The sequence below is a fragment of the Cygnus atratus genome, chromosome 9 (genome assembly GCF_013377495.2).
Source record: "Cygnus atratus isolate AKBS03 ecotype Queensland, Australia chromosome 9, CAtr_DNAZoo_HiC_assembly, whole genome shotgun sequence".
Lineage (NCBI taxonomy): Eukaryota > Metazoa > Chordata > Aves > Anseriformes > Anatidae > Cygnus > Cygnus atratus.
The window spans coordinates 15773401-15798539 of NC_066370.1; the positions used below are offsets into that span (position 1 = coordinate 15773401).

General features: G+C 49.2%; 1 protein-coding gene across 19 annotated transcripts in view; it reads right to left on the bottom strand.

The window, feature by feature from the left end:
- LPP (LIM domain containing preferred translocation partner in lipoma) overlaps positions 1 to 17504 on the bottom strand; it is a 336723-nt gene extending 319219 nt beyond the window's left edge. For 3 of the 19 annotated variants that reach the window (XM_035544633.1, XM_035544629.1, XM_035544619.1), the window contains exons 1-2: positions 17227 to 17373; positions 9269 to 9401 (exon numbers count right to left, since the gene is read on the bottom strand). The gene's annotated coding sequence lies outside the window, so the exon portion shown is untranslated. Of the gene's footprint in view, positions 1 to 9268; positions 9402 to 16535; positions 16768 to 16941; positions 17067 to 17226 lie in introns of those variants that run through there. The other 16 variants (XM_050712541.1, XM_050712545.1, XM_035544623.2 and 13 more) reach the window with 15 other exon arrangements.
- Positions 17505 to 25139: the final 7635 nt, after the last annotated feature.

The window sequence follows — 25139 nt, forward strand, 5'->3', positions numbered from 1 at the left end:
TAGGAAAGCAGGGTGGCTAAGGAATGAGAGGAATCAGCATGCCCATGCCAGAAAGCCCGCGGGTCCCATTCTGCAGTGACCTTTCAGCAGCTCCCCGTGGCTGCCAGCGGCGCTGCCTGTGATTTACGGGTCTGTAATTGACACCAGGATCGGACCCTGTATTTTCAAGCACAGACTACCGGCCTCATGCTGTTCACACTCCCTCAGTCTAGTGGAAGCGGAAGATTTTCAAAACAGCCTCATTGATTCCCCCCAGCACACACACACACACAGGCCCTGTTTGCTGGCTGCATTTCACTAAGGCTGGTTGCAGCGACCTCGAGCAAGAGGGGGGCAGTTTCACTTTCTCACTCGAATGCACCCCGGCTTCTCGATCAAAGAAGGATAATTGATTTCGCTTTCCAGTTCGCATGCAGTATCAGAGCACCACAGAGCCTGGGTTTCAAACAAAGCATAATGTTTTGCAATTCAAAACCAAAAAAAATGTCATTTTTTGCCCAAGGAATGGCCGGACTCACTAGGCAGAATGCTGCCCTAACACGATTCCTGAGTCCTAAGACACTTGGTAAAGAAAAACAGACCAACGGTGACCAAGAAGAGAACAGGGGAGCAGAGGAGAAGTGCTGTGCCCCAAGCCATGGGGCCATGAAGGCATCCAGATCCCCCCAGTCCCAGCCCCAGGTCTCCAGCAGCCCACGCTTAGGCTGAGATCTAGAGCAGAGATTGCATTTTTGTGCACGTTTGCACAGTCTAATGGTGCCACTTAGCAATGGAAATGGAGAAGAAGTTGAGTTGTATTATAAAGTAACATCTCCTTTTACCCATTTGGGTTTTAAATGGCAAGAATTTGAGGGGAAGGTTACTTCCACCCAGGTCTGCTTCGGTCCCGCCACAACAAAACCCCTGACACCATGGTGGGCTCTCACTGCTCGTCTTAAAACCCTTTGTTAATTAAACCTTTGAAACTTTGAGCCTACAAGACAGTCTTCGTGGTTCAAAGCTTCTGTTTTACCCAACTTCTGCCAGGTCATTTGAAAACAGCAACAGACACCTGGCAGGAAAGCAGATTCCCTGCTCCCATGTCCGCTTGGCCAGGCTAAGTATCCTCAAAAGCACCATAATCCATCACGATGTTTCAACAAGAACAAACATCCAGGACCAGTAAATCTCTCCATCTGCTTTAGAAATGTCCATCCCCTTTTCATCTCCATTTCCAAGGATGCTTACGTGTTCGTTATCTTCTTTCATTTTTATATCTTAATAGCAAACTGTTAGTTTCAGACTTGCAATGAGCACCTTCAGAGGGGGCCTCAAATGAAAAAGCTGCTCCACTGCTCCTCGTTCTAAACAGCTGGATCAAGAGACCGAGAACACGAATTCCTTCAAAAATAGAGGAAAAAACAATGGGGGCAGAGAGGCAAAGGTTAGAGTGGAAGTGTGGCAGTCAGCCAGCTGAGGGGAGCAGCCTTACCACCAACCGCTTGTCAGGAAAACATTCTTGTTTTCAGCAAGTGTTGTTACCATCACAAATGGAAGAATAAAATAAAAAAGTGCCTTTTTCCTCTACAAAAGGAGAACTGAGTTGCAGGCTGGTGCTTCCCACAGAAAACTCCATTTTCAGAAAAGAGTCATTTATACCAAATATAGATAAAAAATTCTGGAGACATTCTGACAAGCCCTAATAACTGCTCTTACTACTTTTCAAAACCGAGAGGAACCCGGATGCCTGTGGATACATCCACCTTCTGAACACGAAAGTCCCATTACTTCCATCGTAGATGGGGACTGAGACAAAGAAAACACATTAGAAAGCTGAGTCAGTTCCTAAATTACCCTGACTTCAGCCAGAATCCAGGTCACTCACTGAATCCGGCCCTCTGGAGGCAGTTTTTCAGGTCATGCTTTGTACCAATACACCTTTCCTCCCTAGGGCCGGGGAGGACCAGCGAGGGGTGCGACACCGCTGCCCCTCGTCTCCCCCAAAGGGCACCTGAGCATCTCTCCCACCACGTGCAGGGTGCACGAGCCTCAGCCCGGCGCTGATGACTAAAATAAGGTGCCGCATGACATCCCTGGTATTAAAACAGCAGGGGCTCAACCGAGGCGGTGGCGTTACAATGGAAAGGAAACACGAACCTAATCCCCGGCTCAGCACCATTGTGAGCGCCGTCCCACGGCAGAGCTGTCAGACGCCCATCCATCTTCACTCAACGTGGTCATCTGCCGCTGGGATGGCACACAGCTCAAAAAAAAAAAAAAAAAAAACTTTTTTCTGCTTAAAACTTGAGAATAAGAAGTCTTTTGCCACTCGGTGCCATTTTATCTTGGCCTAGAGAAGTCAATACGCTGGACTTGTGCTGCGGTTCCTTCGGTTTTTGCCTAGCACCAACAGTGGCTGTAGCAATCGTACCCCTGGAGCAGTGCAACTTATTTTACTTCTTGTTTCTCCCTGGAAAGAAAGAAGCTCCAGGTTTGCAGAATGGTGAAGTTATCAGTTAAACACCTCTCAGCTCCCTCACCGGATGCCCTCGGTACTCAGGGAGAGAGCACACTTCTGCCCAGGCACCTGACAGTTTCTCAGCACCGAGTTTTCTTGGCTACCAATTCTCTGTGCTCTTCCAAGAGTTTGCCACACGATATCCCCCAGCCTGCTGCCCTGAGCACTGTATTTTGGCCTATTTGTTTGACAGGCCAGCTGCAGCGTGTGGGTGCAACGTCACACCGAGGTACGGGACGCTCTGAGACCAGGGAAAGTCTCCTCACCCCCCTCCATCCCGCTGCTGTGATTCACGAGGGCACCAGGCAGAGCAACGCCGCGGCCAGACCCGTCCTCACCTACTCCCACGGCACCGCGCTCAGCTCGGCAGTGGGAATCTCGTCGCTGGCACCAAAGCTGGCAGTTAAGTTTACAAACCAACTGTTTTACGTGTTTTTTTTATTTGTTGTTTTGTGTCGGGTTTTTTGTTTTGTTTCACTCGGTGAGGGGAAAAACCAGAAAGGAAGTGCAGAAACTTTTGGAGACCAAGATCTCTCTGTCAGACTTGCCAGCTGATGTTTGCAGAGACTGGCTTGGCAGGACACCAAGGCAGCAGGCATCCAAGATGGGAACAAGCAAGACCAGCTCCACACCAGCCATCCGCCAGGCTCGAGGAGAGCTAGCAACCGCACTCAGGAGGAAAGAAGGAGAAGACAGAAAGATTCACACTGCTCCTATCACAAGAGTCACGGCCACGTGCCCGATCGCCATCCGAGAAGGAACCACAGGGCATAAAATGATGGGGAAAACGGTACCTCTGGGAGCAGCCCCAGCTCAGAGAGCCGTGCATGTGGCACCGTGAGATACCACCCAGCCTCGAAACAGGAGACACCTGCGGGGGCAAAGCTGGCAAGGGAAAACAATTTCCTACCAAACCATCAAGGCTGCACGCTGCGGAGGCTAACAGCAGCCTTGCATAAGCCGCTCGCTCGTAGCCGCCGTATATCCAGTTACATCCCTCAGAAACACAGCTGACTCCATCACCGAGCCGTTATCAGCATTCACAGAGACCAGAGAAGGTCAACAGAGTCGTCATCCAGGAACAGAAAACAAGCAGAGCGAGCTCAATGGGAACTTGACAAGGCAAGAATGACTGCAGTCACGGAGCAGCGAGGAGAGTTCACCCGCCTAGCCCTCTTTTGCTGAGGCTCTCAAAGAAGACAAAACCCCTGACCTTTGATTAAACTACGCTGCTCTCAGAAGAGGGGGTGGTTTAGGGGCCCAGGGACTCAATAAGAAACCATTTATCTCAAGGTCATGAGTTCATCCACCCTTTCCAAGTTCTTTTTTCTTAGTCAATTAAAACAGGGCACTCCATCTGCATTAAAATAAGTATGTTACTAAGGGCACGGCCAGATAGCGCCTCGGGAAACTGGCAGGTTAAGGAGCCACAGCAGCAGCTCTGCTGCTCCTTGTGGCTCCTGGGATGAAGAGGGCTCAGGATGATTTTGTGCCCCGCGCGGTGAAGCTGCGGAGGGGACCGCGGGCAGCCAGCACCAGCCGCAGGCTGGATGTCCCCGTGAGGAGCTGCAGGGGGAGCCGAGCCTGCCCGGCCCCCAGGCCTGGGATGTGAAGACCTTCGTCCGTTCCCGTATGGAGCTACGGGGCACCGGAGGGGCACGAGCACTTCTGGGGACACCTCGGAGCGGTGGAAGGAAGAGGGCTCTGCCCTCCTGCCCGCGGCAGTCCCCAGCCCCGGCGGTGACAGGATGGGTGATGAACACACACGGAGCACAGCGGGAGGAGAGGACACCTTTCTTTGCATCGCCGGCCCTGAACGATACACGAATCAAAGTTAACGTGTATCTGAAACCCACTACTGAGAGAAACCAAGCTGTCTAGGAACTCCAGCTGCTGCGTTCAGAGTTCCTGGTAACGAGCACACAGACGCAGTCAAAACGTCGGGTTTTTTGTTTTCTAACCCATAAAAAGTCAGGACAAAACACGCTCCTGCACACGGGGTGCACGCACACCCCTCTGCTGCTTTTAGTAGCTTCCCACCAAGCAAACACACCCCCCCAAAAGTAACTACGAGGCTTCATAAAACGTCCCCATTCTTTTGCCATATTTACCCTTTTGTCCAAAAGCCACAATTTCGGCAGAGAAAGGGTTCGACCACGAACTCACAGCTGCTCCGACAGCGAGGGGTCGGAGCTGCCGGCACATCAGGGCCAAGGTGAGAGTACAGTGGCAAAAGGGAGGGGGCTGGAAACAAACGGGAAGCAAGCGGAGTTTTCTCCCATTCACCAAGGATGGTAATTATTTTGGAGAGGGCTGCGGATCCTTTTGGCTTTTAATTAGCGGCAAACCAAGTCAATCTCGGTTCGTCTTAGTGAGAAACTATTAGGGGCTACAGATCTGCAGCCAAGGAAAACAAATCTGTAGCAGTCCTTCACCCCCAGAATAACTTCTGATTGTCGAGCACAGTTACCAGGGGAATGAATAGCTTCTCCCGCGAGCGCCTCAGTCAATTAAACTAATGCAGACAAAAAGGCCAGGCAGCAGCGGCAGAAAGCACGGGGCGAGTCAGATGCACGCGCCTGGCACACAGGGAGCACCAGGAGCAGGTTCAGGATGATGACAGAAGAGCTGCCCACGGCCTGCGTGTTAGCAGAAGACACCGGAGGCTTCTCCTTGGGATGCTGAACAGCGAAAGGTGTCCTGAGGAGCCTCCGGGAAGCTTTAACTGAGAAGACAAAGCACATGCTGCTATCCTGAGCTGTGATGCATTTTTAACAGGGACTGACAAAGATCTGAGCAAGGACATACCTGCGAAAAGTCCTTGATTTATTTATTTAATCCAGAACTATCCTATTGCTGCCTCCCCCTCGGCTCAGCAGCCTTATAATAATTATAACTCTGCCTGGAAATCAGGGCAGCAATCAAGCCAGAGCACAAAAGAGAAGCCAGGAGAAGCGAGTAAAATCCTTGGCCCTTTTTGAGCGAGAAAGCCCAGAGTTTAAAGCATTCTGATCATCTTTCAAAGCACCCAGAAAAAAAAAAATCAGATGCAGCAAGAGCTTGTTTTGTTCCCGGTTCCTCTCTGCAGATGGGCTGTTGGGGCAATAAGAATCCGTACATGAAGAGGATCGGTTCCTTCTTCCTCCCTTGTGCAGCTGAACTTTATTAAGAGGATGAATATTGGCCTTGGAGGCTACCGTGACTTACAGAGCTTTCCTTACCCCTTTCTCTTCTGTGATGTGCCACAGCTTTATTTTCCCTTTGAAAACTGTTAGTCAAATATCCAAATTCCCCTTAAAAAGGGGCAAAGCAAAGCACCAGGCAGCTTTTGGCCCCATGCACCACTGAGCAAAATTCTCCTATTAAAAAAAAGGCTGCAAGATATTCATCATTTGAGACCTCTGAATATTCCACGCAGGCAAAGCCGGTGTAGCGAAGTGCCCTGGTGCTCAGCGTTATCTCTGGCAGCTGACGGGGCGTCACGGATCTCAAACATAACCCTTCCTGCCTGGGGAAGGAGAGGGAGGCGAGCAAATGAATCAGGCTAGCCACAAACACCGTGCCTTCACGCAACACCAACAATGAGCTGGGCACGTCAGCACGTGGAGAAAGGCAGGCAGCAAACAAAATCCACCGCCACCTCCTTTTCTTTGGGTTTTGATGAAGCGTGCACGTGCAAACGTAGGTCTAAATCCCATTTCCCCCCTCGAAAGCTGAAGGACGCTGTGCATTCGATGTCAGTGGGGACACACTCAGCCTGCACATAGCCACGATGTAACGGGGGCAGGTGCTATGCAAAGCTGAGCCCACAGAGCCCCAAAACCATCCCAGCTCAGACGTCCTCTTCGAGCAGGTGCTGCTTGAACCCCGGGCACCTCTCTAGCAAAGCGCGATGATATTTAAGTTCCTTGTGGGCTCACCATGCTGCCAAACATCTGCTGGGATTAGTTGGTTCACGTTTGCAAAGTGCACACGAACGCTATCGTAAGGAAGGGACTGACCTATTTATGGATGTGAGTGCTGGACCGAGACCTAAACCCACAGGCTGTATTTGCACATATGGCCCTATCTCCCCTGCCAGATTTCCCTTTCTGGAGCCAGGACAGAGGCACGAGGTTCTCCTATAGTTTACAGCCTACTTTCAGTCGCAGGCAGTTTAAGTGAGCCCTGTTGCTCCCCTTCTCCACTTTACCCCCATCCAATTGCACCAGTTAATTTTGTAAACGAGCTGGCATAGGGCCAGTCCACCAGGAACCCCCAAATGTTGTATGGGTTGACCTCTTACAGAGAAACCCACATTATCTCAAGCCCCTGGAGCCCCAGGGCTGCAGGTCACACAGACGCACAGCCCCACGGGTCTCCAGCGGGCTCCACCAGGCCACTCCGTAGCAGATTAGCCACCCAAATTCCTCGTGGCAAGGGACTTTGCATCAAGTTACACGTTTCTCATGGGTGTCCCTCCCTCCCACAAAAACCTCCTGTGACTAAGCGCTGAGGAATGAACGGAGGAGCTGCACAGCTCAGAAGCCACGATAAAGAGCGCTGAGGGAGACAAGCTCCCCGGGAAGAACAGAGAAGAGCACAGCTATGTCTCAGATAGACCTGAGCAACTTTGCAAAAAGGATTATGCACGGTAATTGTTTGTGATGGCAGGGCTACAGGAGCCTTATATTCCTGTGACTCAGAACTGCTTTGCACCCAGCTGCAAGTCCTAGGCAGAGAGCTTTGCTCTGCCAGCAGCTACCGCTCTCCTTCCCTCCGCAGAGACATTTCAGTACTTATCAGGTCTCCATCTTAGTCACATTCTGCTAACACACACTTTTTACATCCTTTTCATCTTCCTTCACAATCAGTCTCTCTGTCCCCAAGCCAATTGCTCTGCTCTTCTCTCAGCACTCTCCGGGGTGTCGTCACCTCCCGGGGCTGGAGCTCCCCTGACCCCCACGCTGCTCTGTGGTGCAGCCTCTGCTCAGGTTTAGGAGGTTTCCAGCAGGCACGGCTTGGCAGGCTCGCTACTCTCCTGCGGGTACCATCACAAACAGGCTCACCCAAGACGCTACCCTCATAGTTAAGAGACACGGACAACACAAGACAACAGCGACCGTGGAATATGGAAGCAAAAATAAAGAGAAGGGTAATCACGAGCGCTGGAAAGCACGAACGCCGTGCCCACAATTACTCATGTCATTCATGAGATGGATAGGCCTTGTCTTGCTCTGGAGATCGAGAGCATCTGGAACCGTTTCCATTCATTACATGGCAGGTAGAATGTGCACAACTAAAACAAACAGAAAATATTCCTGTCCTAAAAGGTGCAGTCACCAAAACAGCTGGAACTAGACCAGATGATCCAACGTGGGGCTTCCTGATAATACACAGCTACCTTTGTACACCCAGTTCCACCCATGAAGTAGGGCACACCCTTAACCAGGTATGAATCAAACCATCTGAGACATGAGAAATTTATCAAGAGCTGTTGAAGAAAAAAACCTAAGGTTGCTCCTGCTTCTCTGCAATTTACCTCCAAGGTATGGGGAGCAGCTGACGCAGGCAGACAGCGGCCCTCAACACAGCAAAGCTGGAGCAAGCAGATCACTTTCGCACTTCTTGCACGTGACAGCACAACGCAAGAGCTAAAACACCACCCGAGGCAAAAAAAAATGGGTGCACACAGATCAAAGGCTTGGGCTACCGCACAGATGAAACTCCAGCAGGCAGGGAATGAGTGGTGCGGGTATGGGTATGACACCCCTGTGAGTGTCCTGACCCCAGACGAGGTGGGACACCACCTGCACAGATGAGCACTGGAACACCCTGGAGCAGGACGCCTCTCTTTTTTACTCTGGGTTACGTTACCGGCAGTGCAAAGGGGAGGGGATGCCAACCTGTCTGCCTTGCATCCTCAGTGAGATACCTACATATAAAACAAAACAAAACAAGGAGGTGGGGGAAATCACAGAAAGGCGCAAATCTATTGGGAGTGCTATGTGGGGATGGGAGCTAACCTCACGCAGAATAACTCACAAATGAAGACGCCCTGCAGGGATCCCTGCGTGCAGTAAGGAAGCGAGCACTGCTCTCGTAGCTCCTTCTCCAGCTCTCCACTGATTTCCACAGCCTCCACGCACACCCCGAGTTCACACCTCTCCCACGCAGCAGGGTAAAACACGCTGCGCCAGGAGCAACGAAACGAGGAGCTGAGGCACTTCACAAGCTGCCATCCTTTGCCCTGGACACTTCGAATACCTGGGTGGGTGGAGTGCGTTGGAAAGGCATGCTCACTTGTACTGCTTGAAGCTCACCTGCTGCTCTGGCCCCACTCCCAATTCTCGTATGCCAAGGGAGACACTGGAAGAGGCGTTATGTGCCAAGAACACTGCCCTCACCCCTACAGTAGCACAGAGGTGCGAGGTGTTGTTCCTAACTTCTGAGATACACTTCTGACTCACAATTCATCGCTTAATGCCACTATTAGAGGTTTGCAACTTGTCTGCCTCATTCACAGCGTGATCTCCTGCACTGCATGACGGTGTCTATTGCAACAAGGCTACTGCCAGTCTGCATGCTACAGCATTGTTTCATAAGAAACCAAGCCAGACATCTCCCGAGCTGACTTTTAACATTTCTGCCCTTTGTTTCTTCCCCGTCTGCATTTGAAGCAAATTAGGATTTTGTCTCGGGAACGTACTTAAACCCTTGCTTATCATTAGGCACACAAGTAGCTGCAGAGAGTTCAGCTGGATTACTCACGCACTTGAATTTCAGACTTACTATGCAGAAGGTTCACCAAGCCCTCCTTAAATGGCAAAGATGCAGTGCTGCGTTTCCCAAGCGCTGCTCTGCACATCCCCGGGAACTCAGGAAAGAAGAGGAGCCTCTGTGAGCGCACCAAAGTGGAACTGTGCTAGGGAAGGCAGAACAGGCATCGTAAGAATAGGCAGTTCTCCCACAGAATAGTCTGTTGGATGAGAAGCGACGGAGAAGCACTACAGCTCTAAAGCAAGCCTAAACTACCTTAAAAATGGCACTTTTACTGTACACAGGAAAACAAGCCACTGAGAAATGTGCAGCAGATGATCTAAAGTCTCCATTATCCCTATTATATTCCTTGAAATACATTATTATACATAAATATCACCTGGACCTTAACCATTTTTGTGGTTTATTTCTGGACTTCACCTTCCCATTGCAGATCCAACAGCAGTAAACTGCCCTGGTTTCCAAACGCCAGAGGCAAAACCCAGCTTCCATCCTAAGCCAGGCGCTTTGAGACCCACACACAGGACGTACGGCCCTTGCCCCCAGTCAAGGATGATGATAACACATATGAGGAAGATGAAAGCAGCAGAGATGAGGGAGATGGACTGTACAGATAGATGTAACTGCACTGAGCAGTTCAGAGTAATCTCCAGAGCTGGGTGAAAAGGATGCTAAACTCAGTCTGTAATTACAAACAATTCTTTTCAACCGTTTTTCTCTGATTATCAGTTATGACTGCAAACTAAAGCAAGCAACCCTGGTCTGACCGGCTTCTTTCTCTTGGATTTCAGTGTCAGGGATGATGTGAGACTCCCGGCTTCGCTCCTCACCAAGCCTCGGTGTCCCATCAGTAAAACAGCAAGAACAATTTTCCTCCACCTCAGGAGGGCACCGCAAAAATAGTCACCCCAACTTGCAGAGCGCTCCAACGAAAGAGCGGAGAGCTCTCCAGAAAAGCAGAAAAGGAAATTAATAATTCTGCTTTCAGCCCTCAGTTTGAATGGTATGTAGTAAATAAGGCTTGGGGCCATACGCTGCACAGTAAGAAAAGAAGCTGAATAGGTGCTCGTTAAGCATCACCTTCCATTCTGAGCACAAAGAGGAGGTGCCCTGGCAATTAAGTGGCTATATCATAATACCCACTTGGGGGGGAGGGTGGGGAGGGCAGCAAATTAAAGTTTCATTGCCAGCCTTCATCCTGGCATTTTGTAGCTTTGAAGCACTTGGACTTTGCAGCTTTAACACCGTTCTTTTAACCAAGTGCATCGCTTGTAATTAACGACAGAGTTGCCACGTGGCTGGGGCAATCGCTATCTGCTTCTCTTGAGCAAACCAGATTAAAGGCTTGTCTTGGCCACGCTAATAGCTTGAGGTATCTCTCAAGATTTGTCCAAACCCATGAAAAGCAAATCAAGCCTCTACCTCAAGCCACGAGGTGTGTTAAACTGAAGCCAGCTGATCTCCTTTGGGGCTGAGCTGCAACGCGAACACCGGAGCAAGTAAGGCAGGGGAGCTGCGGCAGCTGGAGCTGCAACCACTTATCAGCTGCTAATCCAATCACCCTCCCAACCCAGTCCCTGTAAAGCGCACTGTCTGAGAGACTCCTCGCCTTCATTCAAGCTTGCCTCATTAAGTAGAGTAATTCGAGTCTGTTAAGGTGAGGTAATAAACTGCTGAAACAGAGAGAGCTCCTCGGGGTACGTGCGCGCAGCACATGGAAGATGCGCACACGCTGCCAAGACACAAGGCACAGCGCTCTGGGTGCAATTAGCACAGGGACCGCCGCAGCACCAGCTGCAAGTCACCTGTGAAACAAACACTCTGAGTTTCTCTGCAGAAAACTCACTGACCTGAGTTTCATGCAGACGTCTTCATTGCTGAAAAAGCCCTAGAGGATGTGTTTTACATTTGTTCTGCTGTGCTTAACTAAAGCATGGAGCTGGGCTGCTTTTAACTCATCACGCAAAGCATCTGTACCCATCCCGCTGGGCCCACAGCCCCTTCTCGAAGGGCTGTGCCAGGATCTACCAGCCTCCCCCATCCTTCCTGCCCTGCCCAACTGGCCAGGCTGCCAGGGAGCCCCCAGAAAGCAGCAGGGTGCTGGTCACCGAGCAGTGCTACGTACGATCCCTGCTTCGCAGACTTGGTAGAGGCTTGGGCTGGAGCAGAGCTCAGGAGCCCAGGAGGAGGGAGAAGAGGAACCAACTGCAGCTCCTGACAATGGCATCCACCAGCCCGAAGAGGAGGGGGGAGTTACAAATTGATGCATAAACAAGACCTGACTGTGTAATTCAGAGCTAACAGGGTAGTTTACTGAATGTTAATTAAATCCTCAGTGCCTGTTACCAACTGCGGAGATCAACTTATTTTTAAATTAAATAAGCAATAAATGCTTAGCTGAACTTCTATTAAATTTCACCCAGTCAATGAAGTATGTGGGGCTTTTAATAGACATTAAACAAGATAGTTATGGCAAGTTAGTTGATATTTTATTACCTAAAGATAATGGCCGTATTAAATCTCAACTAACTATTCCACTGGCGGCACAATCATCTAAGATTTGGCAGAAGTTTGCCTGCCTTGAAGCATCACTGGGCAGTGGTAGCAGGGAAATGAAGGCAGCCGAGAGCTGAACGGCCCCTACTCAGAGGATGCTCAAATGTGTAAACCCATTTACATGCAAAATGGGATCCCTTCCAACTAACCTGGAAAACCCGGCGAGGGCTGGTCGGCTCTGTCACACTGAGCCAAAACTGGCATAACGCTGGCGGAGACCCACAAGCATCACGACCCCCCCCCAGACCAAACAAAGTTATTTATGGGGTTATTGAGGAATCTCTGTATTACAAGGTTCCCTTACGGCATCAAGGGCTGCAGTAAACATCCTCACTTAGTCTGCAATGCTCAAAAGCTTGTATCTTTTTCTAAGAAAAGGTTATCAGCAGCCCACAACTCCACCGATGTTTGTTTTCCTTTCTTGAGCATATTGCAATAGTTTGGGAGCGCTTATGAGTGACTCACACGTGTGTCACTGTCACCCACAGATCCCAACAACAGATACCAACAACCTAAAATGACAGAGACTTGCTGACAGCTCCTTAAAATGATGATTTTCATGCCAGCTCTCGCGCTTGCTCAGAACGTGATCGAAACCAACTCTTCTGAGATAAAAGCCGAGTCCCTACTGAGGTGTCTCTACCAGTAACCTTAATAACAATGATTAAATGTGGGTAGCATTTTTTTTCACGTTTGGCTAGAAACATTATGAACACTACCTGCTTGCTGTGCCCAGAAGTAGGAGGAACAGAAAGAGTGGAGCCCTGCACCCAGCTAACCCCCATTCCCTGGGCAGGCGCAAGCTGTCAAAAGCTTTTTAACTTTGTGGGGTTTTTCTGGTCTGTGGTTTTCGGTTTGATTTGTTGTTTTCTCTTCTCTGTTTGTTTCTGTTTTACAAAACAAAAAGCTCCCAAAATTAAAAGGAGGAAAACATTGAGCTCTTCATACTTTACTGGCACCGTGCTTCGGAGAGGCCCAATGTACATGTGGAAGTTGACTGCAACATCTTGCCTCCAATACCTCCTCTGGAACTGTTGTTCATAAAGTTAATTTCAAGTTCTCTGTTTTCCTATACGTAACCCACACTCTTTAAAGGTATTGTTCCTTGCAAATCCGTCTCTTAGATAACCCACATCCTCAGATAAACTACGGTTTCTGTCTCCCCCACTCCTGCCTGCTTTTCAAACATGGCTGCAGTTCCAGTAAGCTCTCTAGCTTTTAGCAGAATTACCCTGCTGTGAGAGCAGAGGGAGATAATGAAGTTACCAGGGTAAGAAAACAGGCTGTGGAGGACTGCAAGAAGGTAAGAGTCCCGCTGTCTTGCTCACGCACGCATACAGCGAGCACAGGTGCTGGATCTCAGACTCCCAGCAGATCACATAGACAGGAATTTGTATTCATGTTGCTTCCCTGCCGTCTCCTCAGCCTAAAAAGTAATGTGCCTTAGAGACACAGACGTACCTAAAGGAAATACACATCTTTGTCATCACTATGTCACCTCTAAAACCTCTCAGGGCATCCTCAGGGATGGCTGTTCAGACTTCCCCGCACCTGAAGGGTTTCCCAGAGCTGCAGGAGTCTTCAGGCAGCCAAAGGCTGCAGGGTGAAGAGCACAGAGGACCAGCCACCAGCCCATAAGTGAATCCCAGCTCACTGCCCAGCAGCCAAGTGAGTTTATTAGGAGAAAGGCACTGCTTTCAGACACCCGACAAGGACTGAAATGCCACCGAGTATGCATTGTTCACACAACCATGATGGGCAAAGGAACAGAGAAGCCACTGTAGGCACCCTGAGGGTATGTGTTTCCACAGACGCATGGAAACTGTCTTATTGCAAACCATTTGTCACTCACCCAAGCTACTGCTTTTCTCCAGCTACAGTCATCAAAAGTTTCAGAGAAACCTGTGTGAAATGGTCTCTTCTTTCCAATTAGATGTTTAGGATACAAGAGGCAACACTATTAACTGGCAAACCTCTGAATCTACCTGATAGTCGTACAGCTGTCCTATCTTCTTTCCAGACTTGGCTACATTCTTGTCCTCAGCAACATTCTCCACGATAAATTCCACCTTTTAGTTACACCTACTTGGAAAAGCATTTACTTTTCTTCGCTTTCAATCAGCCACTTTCATCTTGGCTCCAACATCTCACAAGCACCAGTACAAGGGAACAGAGACCCCTTTTTCCACAAATTCATCATTCATTCATCAACTCTGTGACACCTTTCTAACGCGTGTTCTTTCCATAGGAGCAATCCCAAACTGTCGATCAAACTCCCTCACGTTTTTCAGCTTCCCAGCTTTTTTACTATCGCTATTCAAGACCACATACATTCTCCACCAGACTTCACAAAGTGGGAGGGAGTCACTTCAGGTTTTCGTCAGACATTACGCTGATGAACCCAAGAAGCAACAATAACAAGCAAGGCAACAGTCAGGCTTTGAAATCAAGTGACTGGTGTCTCCACTCTGACCATACTGTAATTGGTACTTACAGTGTAATCAACTTATGTTGTAATTAAAAATATATACTGATGATCATTAGGTATTTAAAAGCACTTCAGCTCCACTGAGACTGTAGCTGAGCACCAACTCGCTGCTCCAGCTCTGGAGCTTCATCCCCTAACATCCTAGGGGAACGTGTGCTTTGGCAAGCACTGCACAACTGAATCTGCACTTATTATTTGGAAATTTGACTTACGCTACACCAGTTCCTGATTCTGGTAAGAGAGCAGCCCATCACCTGTCAGAAATGCAGCACAGCTGAAGATGATTTTCAGAACAATGCACTTTGATGTCCAATTTGCTCTGCAAGTTTCCACAACACAAGGCAGCAAAATAACACCTGGGATTTTCTGTACCCTTACTGTGATCGTTTGGATATTGGATCTGAAAACCACTCCTGGCCCACCAGTCTAGAGGCACGTTTTTGCTGGTTTGCCCTGGTTTTACGTGAGATTGTAACAGCAGCGAAATCACTGCAGCTTGGGAACTTTTTTTGCAGTACCCACTGAAGCTGCCATGAGAAACTGTTTTAGCTTCACTTTCATGGACATGTCCCGCATTTACACCCAGGAGCTTACCCTGCAGCCTATGTGGGACACGCACCTCTGACAGGGACTTCTGGACAGCAGGACCGCTGGCACCATGGGACGCGCGCAAGGCCTGTAGACCCGTGGCCTCCATGGAGCACATGGGGTGGGCCTGGACTTTGGCAAGCAGGCCTAAAAAATTACCAACGTGCCAAGTCACTTCACGCCTTCTGCCCATGACCAGGCACCAACCAAGAGGCGCCCAAAAAGCCTACACCGACCTTCGGCTCCACTCGGGGCCTCCAGCACCAGGGTGGCAGAAGAGCCCATGAGGTGCAGCAGGCTCCTGATGGCAGGAGAGCTGCCAGCGCCATCACTGACAGATTTAGCACCGCCACCATCCCAGACCAGGTACAGAACTCAATGATTACAGGACAGCAGGACTGAAGGCAGCACCACCACTTTGCAGGGCAAGACAGCAAAGGTAGGAGCTCACTGCCAGGTGGCCCTAGAGCCACCACCCACACTGTCACCCGCTGACAGCCTGTCCCATTAGGGAAAGACCCTCCAACAAAGGCTAAGGAACTGAAAGAGGGGAATAACAGCGCTAACAAACTCAGGAGCAACAGGATGAAGCGTCACAGGTGAGGTGAATGTGATGAAGTGTCAGCGGGAGACACAGTAGGCCAATAGGCAGCAAAAAGTTTTACACAATACATTTTATCCTCAGATGGAAATATTTCCTGAGGGAAATCCCGTCTCCTGGAGCATTATTTAGCCTTGTCTGGGCTAGTCCTGCTGCAGTGAGGGCGTACACAACCAGAAAGTTCCTCGCATCCCGAGCCCGCTCTGTTGCACAGCGGGCTGGGCTGCACGCAGGACAGCAAGCCACGTTTTCCAGTGCGAAAAACTGCCTTGGTAATGTGCAGATGAAACGTTGTGTCCTATTCTCTGGCTCCAGGTGTTTCCCTGCCTCCCTCAGGTCCCATATTGGCAATTACTTGGTGGGCCACCGCCTGCTATATGACTCCCAGGTGCGCAGGAACTCCCTGCTCGCTCTCAGATTTGGTCCCAAAAACCACTCCTGGAAGGTATAAGCATTCTACAGGAAACTGGGTCCCATAAGGAAAGAATCTCTCAATCTAGAGCACTTCCCCAAAATGAAGACTCCTGCGCGAGACCTCACACTCCACAGGGGTCAAAACCACTTTCTGCACAGGGGCCAAGGTGTTGTGGATGTGTAGGAAGACGTATCAGCCAGCCTGGTGGTTTCCAAAAACTCTTAATACTTCGTGTGACCAAGTCACAGACAGATACCAAACAGGAACCCAACCCCAAAACCAAACAGCTGAGCCAAAAAGCCACCTCACATGAGTGTAGAAATCAAAGAAAAACAAATCAGAAGAAGGCAGCACAACCCAGCCGTGGGGCCATGCTGCACCTCGAGGTACAGTAGCCAGAGCAATTACAGCGGGAGTTTTCTCCATCAACACCTCCTACTCCGGAGCACTGCCTTCTCCCAAGCACAGCCCCAGGGCGTGGAGATCGCTCCCGAACAATGGCAGGAATAAGATTTGTCTGCTTGAAAGGGGAGGGCAAAAATTAAATGGGGGGGAGGGAAGCAAAAAAAAAAAAAAAAAAAAAAAAAAGCGCTGGGTGACGTAAGGGTGTGGGAAATTTCTACGTACTTACCTGTCTGGGAAGGGTGGGCCTCCCCGGGTGTATAAAAAGCTGCTGGGGCTTTGCTCTACTTATTATTTACTACCGACACCCGGCCGGGGGTCGGGCCGGGCGAGGTGCCCGCTCCCCCCCCCCGGGGCCAGGTGCACCTGCGGGCGGCAGGGCCCGGGGAAGGGGCTTTGGGGGGGGGGAACCGGGACCGGCACGGGGAGCTCTTCCCACCCTTCCCCGGCCCACTGCTCCCGCCCCACCGCCGAGCTCGCCCCGGGTATGGAGGGGGGGGGATTGGGGGACGGGGAGGAGCCAGCCGCTGCCCCCCCACGCCCAGCTCCGGCCGGGGGCTCCAGCTGCTGCTCAGCTGCCTCGGCGGGGGGGGGCGAAGAAGAGGAAGGGGGCAAGTTATTATTCGCAACGATACCTCGGGGGGGGAGGAGGAGGAGGAGGAGGAGGCGACGGCGGAGGCGAGCGCGGCGGCGGCGGCGGCGGCGGCGGGAGGAGGCGGCGGGGGTGGGCCCCGGGGCGGGGCTGGGGCCGAGGGGGCGCCCGGGGCCGCCCCGCTCCGCCCCGGCGCGGCTGCCCTCCTCTTCCTCCTCCTCCTCCTCTTCCTCTTCCCCCGGCCCCTCCGCAGCCCCTCTGCCCCCCCCCCCTCCTCCCCCCATCCGGTATCCCCAGCACCCCCTCCTCCCCCCCGCTGCCCACTTACCTCCCCTCCGGGCGGAGGAGGTGGGCTGGGAGCCCCGAGCTCCGAGGGACGCCCCCGAAACAAAAAGCGAAAGCGGCCGCCGCTGCCTCCCGCCCCGCCGGGCTGCTGAGCTCTGCCCGGGGCTGACGTCAAGGCCCCAAAATTCCTGCCTTTCCCCGCAGGCACATTTGGCCATGTAAGGGCTGGGGCCGGGGCTGGGGCCGGGGCGGCCGCACGGCGGGCGGGGGGGGGGGGGGGGGGTAGACAGCTACCGGCACCGACCCTGCCAGCATCGCCCTAAAACTCAGGGTGGGGAGCCCGAAAAATGCCCTCGCTATACCCCCCAACCCCCTCGCCCAGCCCCGCGGGATGCTCGTGGTATTCAACTTTTTTCGCGAAGAAGTTTTGTGCTATGCTTTTTGGGGTGTTTTTCCCGAATTTTCCTCTCTTCTTCCCCAGCCGCGTTAAAAAAGGGTTGGGGGGAGGGATAGGATGGTGGGGGTTACAATAAAGGGTCTTGTCTTGCTCGGAGATTCAAAACAAAACCTGGCGAGCATGCTAAGGAGAAGGGGGGAAGGGAAGCTGCATTTTCTAATCTCTCGGTTTGATTGTTTTGTGGCTATTTACAAGAACTGCAATTAAAATAATTCAGATTTTGAGTGTGATCGTTTTTATAATGGAATGTTACCCCTGGCGCAGCGAGGTTGGGTCTCTGCAGTTTTGTAGCCTGGGACTGGGTTTGCCCTGAAGAGCAGGGGAAGACAGAAGGGTTACGCTGCGTTCAGGCGGCCGAGGGGAGAGCTGCCAAGCCTTACTCATTTGGAAAGAGATTTCTGGATGAGTTTTTAAGCGCTCTAAATGTATTTCACTTTGACAATAAAGGGCTGTGCTGTGTACTTTCAGAAGATGTTTACAATCTTGCCCCATTACCAGCTTTAATGTCCGCAGTCGCCGCTTAAGAGCCCCAGGAGGGAAAGTCTGCGCGTAAGGACCCAAAAAAGGACGTTAAGTGCCTAAAAGAATTGAGAAGCTGAAGTATGGAGTTCTGATCCAGCCTCCCCCGCCCTTCCCTGGCTGCTCAAGTGTCTAAAACAAGGAAGGATGGACCCGCACACTCTGGCAGATCGGAGACCCCAGAAGCTGCTGCTGCACCCTTAGGGGCACCCCTTCCCCAGCAGGCCCCACAGCACAGGAATTGTGACATATCCCACATTCAGTCCTTGCTGCAAATGATCTGTCTGTGGTTTATTTGGTGTCCTGTGCTGGCCTCCTGCACCAGGGGTGCTAAATTCCTGTAGAGGAACGGGGAGGACTGCCGAGGCCAGATGCCATCATGCAGCTAAATCCGTGCGAGCCTTTCAGTCCCATCACAGAAGTTTTCTAAGCACTGTGACTAGAAATACCTTAGCCTTGTCCTAGCCGCCTACCCCGTGTTTAAACCCTGCTGAGATCCAACACCAAAGCAGAATAGCGCATGAGTCACTAGGGCCCCATGCTGTAGGTGTACCTAGAGTGCCAATAACACTGCGAGCGTGGCCTGTTGTGAAAGACAAACGTGGCTGCTTCCTAAAGCACTGCTGGGCAAGGCTGGAGCACTGGCACTGGCTGCGTGGCCAAAGGCTTTGCCCAAGGCCCTGCAGGCCTGGCTTCAGTTCCTGCCTGGGGGATGCTACAGCTCAAGTGTCTCCTTCCAGACCACCAGGCTGCAAGGCCATGCTCCTTCATCACACTCTGAGGAATGCTCCTGATGGTATTTTCTGCTGCAGAGGTCAGGCAGTCATCACGAGGGACTCGCTGGTGCTAATGGCTGTCAGTCTCAGCATGGTGTGGCTCTCGCCAGAGTCCTGATTTGTAGTGCTCCAGAGAAGCGGATTTACAGAGGAATTGTTGCGTGTTTTTTTTTTTTTATTATTATTCTCCATGAAATTCTCTTTTGCAAATCTGCAACAGTCCTTGTGTAATATCAACTAGTATCTAGGGGAAGCGGCTGAAAACTAAAAGAAAACTGTTTGGCCCAAGATGAGAGACAAGTGTTCTCCATTTAGTATTTCAGAGAAAACCAGTGGTCAAATATTTTCCTTGTCCCATATCCAACAATTATTGCTTCTTTATCCATCAAGCTTATGCAATTTTCCAGTCGCGTTAGCAGAAGAGAGGATACTTTGCACGTCCATAGCAGCCTCCTTTGAATGATCTCAACAATTTTAAGCTTTGGGCCTCCAAACTATGAGATAGTACTCCCACTACCTCCGTTTTGCAGGTAGGTGAACTGTGACTAATCCTCTGCAGCACAGCGGTGGAAGTTTGATTCCCAGCCCATTACCCTTGTAACATGCAGCCCAGAATGGTCACTGCCTTGTCAAGCACTGTGTGAATTTTCTATTTTTTCAATTTCCTATCATGACCAATATCATACATTTTGGAAATGAAAGTAGAAACGTCGAGGTGTTGAGCCTGGCTGTGAAAATCTACTCTTTGCCTGGAAAGAATCAAAAATACTGGCAATGTGCGATCATTCCTTTGGTAATATCTACCGCACCCTGCACCATAGCAGCAAAATGAATTAAACAGCAAAAGACTGAAATGCCTTACATTGCATAGGCCACTCAGGAGGCAGTAATACAAGAGTCAGCATGGGCCAATATTAATTCAAGGAAATGAAGTATTTTAGTGGTTAAGGTACATGACTTGAAGCCTGGAAACCTGGCCTCTGTTCCTACTTTTCCTGTGTTGTATGACTTTAGACCAGTCAGTTCACCTTCCTGTGTCTCCAGAAGCTCTTATAAGCCCAAAGCACGCATGCAGGCTCTGTGCTGCACTCTTCCTGTGCAAGAAAGGACACACCACAACCAGCCTGAAGTAAAACCTCCCACCAGATTATTTGCAAAGGGATTCTGTACAAAGTTTCCAGAAGTCAGCAGATGAAACCTCATTTTTCAGAGTCTGAGTCTCTTCTTCTTGGTGAAATTCTGGATGCAAAACCATGAAAAAAAAACAACAACAACAAAAATCGCCCACACAAAAACCCAAACAAACAGAAATAAAACACACACAGGATTGGAAGAGCTCTTGGGAATCCATGGTAATTCATCCCTCGCACCATAAAGATGGAGCAGCTTTGCCTAAATCGTACTTGCCAGATGGTCACCTGGTCTGCTCATAAGGATATCTTCAGGATCTGTTCCAGTGCTTCACAGTTAGAAAAGCTTTCCTTATCTCTAACCTAAGTCATTTTTGCTGCAATTCAACTCTTAATCAGATGAAATCGTGGGGATCTGACGTGTTCCCTCGCTAGCAACAATTCCAGAACAACAGGAAAGTCGCCCACCTGGTGAACTAATCCTTCCGTGGGTAAAAGCCAGAAAGGCTGGAAAACACACTAAATGTGTGTTTTTTGGGAGAGTTGCCGCCTAATTTCCAGACAAAGATCAGATCCAATTAGCCTTAGATCAACTGGAGACTCCTCTGCCCCAAACCACAGCACTTTTCACCCACCTTGCCACAAGGATGCCTCTTCCCATCAAGACACGCTGTGGTGGTGCATTTGACCCTTTGGTCTCCAAAGGGTGTTCTTGGAAGCACATGCCAACTGTGAGTTCACAGCAATAGCATTCCTGTGGTACTGGGGAAGGAATGAGGAAACACCAGCATGGATGCTAGACAGAGAGGAAAGAAAACACTCAACCTGCAAGCCTGAATTCATTTCTAACCAGGGTACACGCTCCTGATTTAGAGATACATGCATGTTTGTTGCCTGGTAAAGGGAATCTAGGAATAGCAGTGGGCCAAGTTTTGTCATTCTCCATTTTGCAGGTATGTCTGCATCCAGACAGGAATGCAAGGCATGTGCTGGGCAGGCATTAGGATGTCATAGATCACTGACAGTGATTGAGTCTGGGCCAGAACCCCGAGGGAATTCTCACTGACGAGAAATACAATTTCCAACAACCCCTCCTTAACTTCATTAGTTTATCAGAGATAGCGCCCGTTATCAAACCCTTCTGCATCTCTGTACACATCTTTCAGTTGCACATGGTTCACCAAACTCCCCATTTTACCTGCCAATTAGTCCTAATTAATTCCATGTCACTTTACTCTTGGCTAAGATAAGCTTTGGGTAGCTCAGGCCCTTCCTATTGTCTTTCAGAAATGTATAGACCCCTCTGCACTCATTTCAGGCTTTGCTCCCAGCCCTGCTCCATAGCTGTCTGCTGTAACTGTGCCGCACTTGGAAAGAATGGTAAAGCTTTGTAAAACTGCTAAATCTCGTCACTGAAAAAGGTAGTTGAGCAATGTGCCAGTGTAGCATACTTAATTTTAAGGACATACTTAAATCCAATTTGAGTCCGGTGAGATTTTAGCTTATGTTTAAGCGTTCTGTTGAACAGGGGTGGATTTAAGGTGGGTTTTTTTTTTAAGATTTTAAGGTTTAAGTGTTTTGCTAGACTGGATCTTTGGTTAATGAAGAAGGAGGGTTGCTAGTGCCTAGAAGAAAGAACTGCCTAGCACTCTGGGTCCACAGGCAAGCCATAATACTGCTAGTCCCTGCTGCTTGACCATTTTTCTAATGAAATGTGATAAAATTAACAGATACAATTAGTAAAGTTGACAATTTCATTAAGAATCCTCACTCTCTGGGCGTCAGTTTAGTGGGGGAAAAAAAAAAGTAAGTTTATAGTATCTCATCGGAGTAATGTGATATAATTAGAGCAGAAGTCACTAGACTTTGTATTTGCACCATCTGGTATCTTGCAGGATATCTTGCTAATGGTGAATGTCTCATGTCCAGATTTTAGCAGTGAAATCATGAGTGCTTTGTTTTACAAGAGAATTGGTCAAATTCTTTAAGGAATTTACACTGCATAACGAGTACCCCAGCTTTAAAAGAAATGTTTGTGGTAACAAATAATTTGGGGGACATTTTTGCATAGGCTCTGACCTCCCTGTTGAGAATCAAAGCAAAAATATTGAATGTACTAAGCAGATGTCTTCTCCTAGTGACAGCAAGATGAGCAGAGACAGCTGGTTAGAACAACAACAACAAAAACACATCATCATTCCTGCTTTGGCTCCAAAAAATCTTGGACTTGTTGTCAAGGAAGAAAGCTATGTATGTAAGAAGCCAAGAAAGAGACAAATATTATTGAATCTGGTAGCATTTTAGTGAATGTGCTGGAAATAACTTAAGTAGGAAGAAAAACTGGATGCGCTCCATTGTTTATTAAAAGAATGCCTTTTCTTATTTCCACGGGGACCTATAGCCCATGTAGTCATTAACACATTTACAAAATGTATATTTTAAATATGTTGCCTCGCTCATCAGTCTTGTGGGCTCTACTAAAGTAGAGTTCCAGCACATAAAAATATGTACAGCCACATAAATATATCTACAAGCTAGAGGTGCCAACTGTGAATTTCACATGTAACTCCCTCAGTCAGGGAAGATGGGTGTAGTACACAGACAGCTACAGAGATCAGAAATACTAGGAAGGGAGGAGAAGAGAAAATTGGATTCCCCCTAGTGAAAAATGAAAAGAGAAAAAAGAGAAAAAAGAGAAAAAAGAGAGAAGAGAAGAGAAGAGAAGAGAAGAGAAGAGAAGAGAAGAGAAGAGAAGAGAAGAGAAGAGAAGAGAAGAGAAGAGAAGAGAAGAGAAGAGAAGAACAATTCTGGATGAAAAACAATCTGAACTGTGGTGAATAACATATCAAAGAGTTGTTTGACAAGACTGCAAAATAAACCAGTGACCTTCTGGCCTCCCTGCACAAGGGTAGCATAGTCTTTCTCTTGATGATTTTCACGTGAACAAAACTTGAACTCTCTTCTTGGCTCCTGGACAGCTCTGTTTCCTTAAGCTTTGGACACCCTTGAGGTAAGAACTACAGGATCGATGGGAAGAGTTTAAGAAATCAAAAGCCGTGCAGTTTGGCTAACACCAAAGATGAATGACTTGAGGTGGATGTTCCAGGATGTCCCACATTCCGCGCCATAAAATGTTGCCTTGTGCAACAGCAAAGGTCTGGGTTTGCTGACTCAGGAAGCCTCTTCCATGGAATGCATCTAAATCCTTAGCCATCTCCTACAAAAGTCCTAAAGAGTTTAAAGCCTCAAAGAAGCAAAGAGTTTAAGATGGTATAAGGAATGAATAGAGGGGTGTGACCAATTTGACTGACTAGCTTCTAAACAAAGAACAATGAAGGTGGACAGCCAAAAGGAAAGTGCTCGGTCTCCCGTTCTTGGTTGCAAGCTTGGCCCATTCTCAGCTTAGTGACTGGGCAACCTGTGTACCATCATTTCCATTGTAGGAAATCACAGTTAAGTATCCTGCTCTGAAGCAGAGCAGTTGTGGGACTCTGGGAAAGTTGCAGATTGAGCTAAGCTGGAAAGAGCTTCCTCCATTTGCCAATACCTTTGAGAGTCTGGAAACTTTCCCGTCTCTACTGTGACAAAAACAGGAGTTCTCAACATTTTTGGAGGACTTTTCTCCCTTGCAATAAAGGACAGAAAGCACACAATGAAAAACAAATCAGAGTGCCAGAATCTACTGAAGATCACCATTCTGCTTTAATTTCCTGTCTTGCTAGCCTCAGCTCCAAGGCCTGACCTGCAGTCTCCCAGCCACCCCAATAATTACCATGCCACAATGGAGGACCATCTTGGCCAGGAATTCCATTCTGATGCCAAGAAAATGATTCCTAGAGTGTCTTGCTGAAATGGATACATTCCCACATACACAACACGAAAGGAATCGTGTCTGACAAATAAACATTTTCTAATGAGAAACATTTATCCAACATGTTCCTCCCCAGTGACTATGGAGCTTTGTGCCTCAGCGCACCATCTATAAAAAGGAGACAACTACACTTCCAAGTCTCTGGGAGAATATACTCAGATAATAATCCAGACTCGCCACCTCCATTAATTACTCTAAGATCTCCATATACCTCATAGGACGTAAGTATAGACCAAATTAAGGCCAATTATAACCCACGTGTTTAACCTCGACCAACAGCATCTCTGGCCAAAGGCTGCTCCATCTGCTCCATTCCTCTGTGGGACATGGAGGCGATGCAGCGTGCCCCGGCAGCCCTGGACTCAGCCGTCCCCAGGAATTTGGATCACCAAGGAGCCAGCCCAGCCCCGCTGCCAGTGAGGTGACAGATCCCTGGCACTGGAGCTACACTCGAGCTGCTCATGAGCTGCTTGCGGCTGGAGAGGAATGTCTGCAGAGAGCTAAACCAGATTGCTCATAGATCTCTTCCAAATGGCTCGCCTCTAATCTAGCAGACAATTTGAGAGTAAATGTGAACTGGGAGCAACATCTTTACCCCTGCTGCAGCATAGCAACCTGATAGGAAACACAAGAACATTGAGTTTATGCACAGATATTAGGAGTTGGCTGCACGGGAGAAACCTTGGAATCTTGCTGGTCCCTTGGGGAGTGCATAAAATGCCAGACCCTCCTATGCATATTCTTTCCCCATCTCGTAGGACACGTCTGCTTCTGTCACCTGTTGGGTGCTATGGACCCACAATAGCCACAGCAGCTGCAGGAGCACAGTCATGGCCCAGGCAAGGGCTGGCACTCCAGACTGAGCTTGTGAACATGAAGAAATACGCTTACAAATATCTGTTCAGCACAGACCTTTCAGAAAGGGACAAATGGTTTCAAAACTTTAAGAAGGCTGAAAGCAGCTTGACATCACCCATGTTTTTCAGGTCCACACCTACCACAGGGGGGAAAAAGAGTTTTTCAGTTGGTATTTCCATTATCCTGCCCACATTTCAGCCAATCGGTTCTAGCATTTGCAGAAATTCTGGACGCCCATCTCACGTGTTCAACGTCTCACTCTTCCAAGCGTGGGCTGAAAAATGCCACTTTTCTCCACTATTAAATCAAAAGCTGGCTACACCCATGTGTCAGCTGTTTACCACT